At 32.5% G+C, this 5,867-nt stretch overlaps 1 pseudogene; it reads left to right on the top strand.

Moving 5' to 3' along the window:
- The first annotated feature begins 2,027 nt into the window (after nt 1–2,027).
- Nucleotides 2,028–2,419, top strand: LOC115279464 (annotated as a pseudogene).
- Nucleotides 2,420–5,867: the final 3,448 nt, after the last annotated feature.

Here is a 5,867-nt window from a genome sequence, read left to right as displayed (position 1 = left end):
CATCAACAATGTAGGAGACTGCTCATTTTACAATGTTAGCTCTGTGCCATTTATTATCTTTTTTCCCCTTCATCAACATAATGGATGAAATGCAGTATACTTCACTGTTTATTTTACCCTCTAAAAATAACTACTAAAATTGAAAATATTTGTACATTATTGTCCAAAATATACTGAGATGACCTTTGGGAACCTGTCACAATATAAATTAATATAAAAATTGTTCCTGTGCTACACCTGGGTTAGTGTCTTGTGGTTGCTCAACAGAAGGCAAGATCAACCCCCAATCCGGAATTCAGTTCAAATATTGAGATAGATATTGCTACCCAAGTACTAAGAGGTATAAGAACATCTATTACTCACATTATAAGGTTTGCTTGGGAGACCAAGGCAGACTTACACTAATGTGCAAAAATGGCTTACTAGAGCAAAGTGGAACAAATGGCTTGGTGTTTTTTCAGTGATTAGAGGGCAGTTTCAGGTTTAGAGTCCCCAGTCATTGACCTGAATTTTGTGGGATTTGAACTTTCCACCAGAACCAAAGGAGAGAGCCTGTGGACTTTTAAATGAGCTTGTTAAGGTGTCAGGGAAGAGATCTATATAGGAGTCTTGGGCTTAAAATATATCAAAAGTCAGACATCAAAAATGCAATCAGACTCTGTCTTTCAGTTAAAAATAAAGTGAAATAACAAGTGCTAGGAATAGAGAAGGAACTCAAAACTGCAGAGGAAAGAGCAATCTGACCTCCTAAGAAGAGCACAGGTACTCTAAACTGTGGAATCTGATTGACTGAGACCATGGAGTGACTTTATGTCTTCACTTAAGGGAAATGGGAGTGACATTCCTCAAACATTGAAGTGCTGCTTCACAACTTAAAAATAAATTAGTCAATCAGCCAACATTCTCAACTCACCTTTAGCTACAGTGATGGCAATGATGTTTGTCATCTGTCTGTGACTTTGTGTTTTAAAAGCTACTTATTTGAGAGAAATTGAAGCCTTAAATCTGAAACATATGAATTTTATAATCAGGGTTCAAAATTTACAACATACACTCAGTATTTGAATATACATCCAAAGAATTATTAAAGAAACTGACTAAGGACTTGTGAAGTTCTTGAACTCTGTAGGATGCAAGTTGTAAAAACACATGAAACTTTGTGTTTGTGTGTGTAGAAACACAAATGAAATACAAAACTATAGAATGAATAAAATGACAATGAGCTTATCTTAAAAGATTTAAAACAAGGCCAAAAAATGAACCCATAAAAAAGGAAGAACAAAAACCCAAATAATTAGCGTAAATTGACCAATTTAGAATGACTAAAATACTAACATTTTTTTTCCTTTCTTTCATTTTTCTCCAAGTTTTTATTTACATTCCAGCTAGTTAGCTTGCAGTGCAATATTTATTTCAGGTGTAGAATCTCGTGATTCAACATTATATACAACACCCAGTGCTCATCACAATTGTCCTTCCTATTACCCATCATCCATTTAACCGATCCTCCCATCCCCAACCCTGTTGTAACCCTTTGTTCTATTGTTAAGAGTATGTTTCTTGGTTTGCCTCTCTCCCCCTGCCCCATCCCCATGTTCATGTGTTTTGTTTCTTAAATTCCACATATGAGTGAAATCATATGGTATTTTTCTTTTTCTGACTGGCTGATTTTGCTTAGCATAATACATTCTAGCTCTATCCACATCACTGAAAATGGCAAGATTTTATCTCTTTATGGCTGAGTAATTTATATAGATATATAATAGGCTCTTTCTGTAATTTAGCTGTTGTCGATAAACTAGCATGTTAAAAAAAAGATTTAAAAAGAACCTCATAGAAATCATTCAATGTCATAAGAAAAGTTATAATGAAAAAAAGAGAAATTATCAAACAAATAAAAAATGGTTATCAAAATTAAAAATGTAATGATTTCTCATGTTAAATGGGGCAAGATCATACCCTCCATAATAAAGATACTTAAAATACATTGATCTTGTCCTCTCTGGGCTATAAGCTTGACCACCAGTATGAATGATACAGTAGCTATCCAGGAAGTTCATGACCACCCTACTACATCAGCAGAAACAGATGGTCATTGATGTTCTTCACCCCAGACAGGCAACAGTACCTAAGACAGAAATTCAGGAAAAATTAGCCAAAGTGTACAAGACTACATCAGATGTCATCTTTGTATTTGGATTCAGAACCATTTTGGTGATGGCAAGACAACTGGCTTTGACATGTTTTATGATTCCTTGGATGATGCAAAGAAAAATGAACCAAAATATAGACTTGCAAGACAGGGTCTGTATGAGAAGGAAAAGATATCAAGAAAACAGCAAAAGGGATCCAAGAATAGAACGAAGAAAGTCAAGGGGAACTGCAAAACCCAATCAATGTTGATGCTGGCAAAAAGTGAGCTGCAAATTTGACAAAGGGAAGAGTAAAGATTCTGCAGTAACTATCTGGGGTGTTTGTGTGTATTTTTCATGAGAACTTAAAAAAATACATTGATCTCCAAAAAATGCATTGATGGACATAAAACAAAGGGACACAGAAGCCACCTGAAAGAACTCCCAATGATCAGAGTTGGGACAGATTAAACACCAAAATGAAGTAAGTATAAACTTCATGGCATAACATAAATATCCATGGGTTGATACTGATGCACATACATAATTGAACAAATAAATTAATGGGAGAGAAGAAACAAATCTCTAATCCAGAAGAATTCCAAGTAATTTACATAGATACTCTATGCTTTGAGCGGAGGATATAACACCCACTCTTTAATTCTAGACTGTGCACATTGTTCTTTCACACAAGTACCATGTGGAAATGATCAGTCTAACTTTATAGTGTAGAAATCTGATAAACACTACTTCAGCCAGGTGATAAATATCTACAGTGTAAATAATTAATAGTATGCACCCTTGATATGATGAGTTGAAAATATTACTTCACCCCCCTGGTGTTTCTCCTAAAAACCTATAACCCCAATCAAATCATGAAAAAAATCCCACCATACAAATAACAATATAGGAACATATTGCAAAATACTAGCCCAGTATTACTCAAGACTTTCAAGACCATCAAAAACAAGAAAAGTCAGAAATTGTCACAGCTAAGAGAAGTCTATGGAGACATGATAACATAAGGTAATAAGGTATCCTGGAGGTGATCTTAGAATAGAAAAAGACTGTAAATGAAACCAGGAAAATTGCAATAAACTATGGAGTTGAGTCGATAATAATGTATCAGTATCAATATTGTTCATTAATTTTAAGAAATGCCACTAATATAAGATGTGAATAATTAAGGGAACTGAGTAAGACAGAATACGTGAACTCTATTACCTCCTCCGATTTTCTGTACATCAAAAACTGTTCTTAAAGGTGAAATCAATCACTCTACTTCAGAAGTAGCCATTTTTTGATATTGATAAATAGACTGAAAAAAATCAAAGGCATTCAGTAGAGAAAGAATAGTATTTTCAACACATTCTGTTGGAAAAACTGGGTACCTGTACAGAAAAAGTAAACATTGATGCATATATACTCCACACTGCATAAAATTATATTCAGATTAGTCTTAGGTATATATGTTAAGTTTAAAATTATAAAACTTCAAAATTTTATAGGACTTGTCATCCTTGAAAATTATTTATTAAAGGACTGAACTCTTTAATCTCTCCAGAAATGGAGGGGTACTTTCATTTTGATATATAGAGACAATTTTAGGGACCTGTACTTGGTCTTTCATATCATAATAATCCTCACTTTATGGATTGGGGAGAAAATATGCAGATACACTTGGGACTGAATATATCTGTTCACCAGTGTGTCCACTGAGAAACAGATCTAAGCCCAAACTTCATTAATCTGATTTCTGAAAATTTCTAACTGATGGACCTCAGTGACTTTTAAGTTTTCAGTAATTAGTTTGAGTTCTGAGTCAATGTCCAGTAATCCCATAAAATTATGATTTCTCTTGTTTCCCGTATCATTATGTTCCTCAGTAGACAGTCACACTGTTAAATGATTATTTGGGAAAGACCAAGAGGAGACCTTAGAATAATTTCAGCAATAATATCAGAATCATTTCTCATATAAACTCATTCTCTCCCACTTAAGAGACTCTGAGTCTTAAATTGGGAATAAAGGTACAATGCACTTTTGTTAAAAATACTTAAATTTTTTTTACTTATACAGATCACTAAGTCTTTTAGAGACTATCTCTTCATCCTTACAGTGACTAAGATTAATTTGCCAATAACATAAAACATCTCTACTTACCAAAAAATTCTGATTAATATTCATCTCTGATGCTCATTGTTGTAGCAACACATACCCTGACTCTGTCAATTGTGTGCTCCCTTGTATATCCAGATTCCCTAAAAAAAATTCTAATTTATCTCCTCCTGTGTCCTTGACAAAATCTCAAGTTAAATAACATTCATCATATTGAATTGGTTAATTACTAACTTTCTTCTTTATAGAATGGACTCATATTCTGTTTAATCTGAATCTTGAATGACCTTTCCATTGCATGTCATTAGATCAGCTCTGGAGAATATTTTATGTCTAATTTCTATTTGATGTTTAGATATTTTATTTCAACCTTAATTCCTACTGACTTTCACTATGATTTTACTTTCTAAAGTATCTCAAAGTAATTTATGTTTGGTGCTATTTTAACTCTAATGTTTTCTTCTGAGACTTTGATGTAGTAGATTGAGTTTACTTATTATTCCACTATATAACTACTGCTACAAAAGAAAAATCAGTTTCTAAACCTAATTTTGCCTGTCTCAGTCATGGCTAATATAAAATAACATTATTTTTTTCTCATTTTGTGTCTTCAACACAACTCAACAAATTAGCAATTATTTAGTGATATAGTATCTCTTACATGTTATAAAATGACTATTACAAACATTTGTGTTATTGTTGTGCCATATTAATAGCCTTTCAGATTATTAATTCTGTTTCTTAAAAGTAATATACTCCTTTTTTATCATGTTCTCAAGTTAGAATTGCTGAAAAATTATAGCACTTATCTCTACTTATCAACCACCTTTGCAAATATGAAAATTAAGGATCATCATAGATAATGCACAAAAGATATTAATACTAACATTTCATTTGTCCACATACCAGTGAATACAATACTCTTAAAAGATTGGATGAAAAAAGAGAGAATAAAATAGAAACAGGAAAACATGCTAAATAAAGTAACTACATTTGACATTATCTTCTTATTCCCTTATTATCATTGCATCTATTTTATTAGTTATACTTAGTATAATATACATTTAAATATTTGTTTTTAATGAAACTGAAATTTCAAATATATTTCACAATTAATGAAACATACTTCACATGAAAGATGAAATATAACTGTTAGAGGGACACCAGGGTGTCTCAGTTGATTGAACGTCTGACTCTTGATTTAGGATCGTCAAAATACCACAGTCATGAGATCAGGCCCTGTATCAGGCTCCACACTGAGCATGTAGTTTCTCTCTACTGTCTCTCTCTCTCTCTCTCTCTCTCTCAGCCCCTCTCCTCCACTTACACTCTCTCTCTAAGTGTGTGTGTGTATAGGAGTTCTTATATATAAGAAGTATATATATAATATGTATGTATCTATATATGGAAATTTATATATATATTAGGGACTTGTTTCATATCATACTAATCCTCACATTATGACTGGGGAGAAAATGTGCAGATATTCTTGGGACTGAATATATCTAATATGTGTGTGTATGTGTGTGTATACATATATATATATATATATATATATATATATACTTTTACAATACTTTTCATATACTGTTAGATATATTATACATTGTCCATCAT

The sequence above is a fragment of the Suricata suricatta genome, chromosome 15 (genome assembly GCF_006229205.1).
Source record: "Suricata suricatta isolate VVHF042 chromosome 15, meerkat_22Aug2017_6uvM2_HiC, whole genome shotgun sequence".
In the NCBI taxonomy this organism is placed as follows: Eukaryota; Metazoa; Chordata; class Mammalia; order Carnivora; family Herpestidae; genus Suricata; species Suricata suricatta.
Note: the sequence above shows the minus strand (reverse complement) of the source record. Positions and strands in the feature narration are given on the sequence as shown.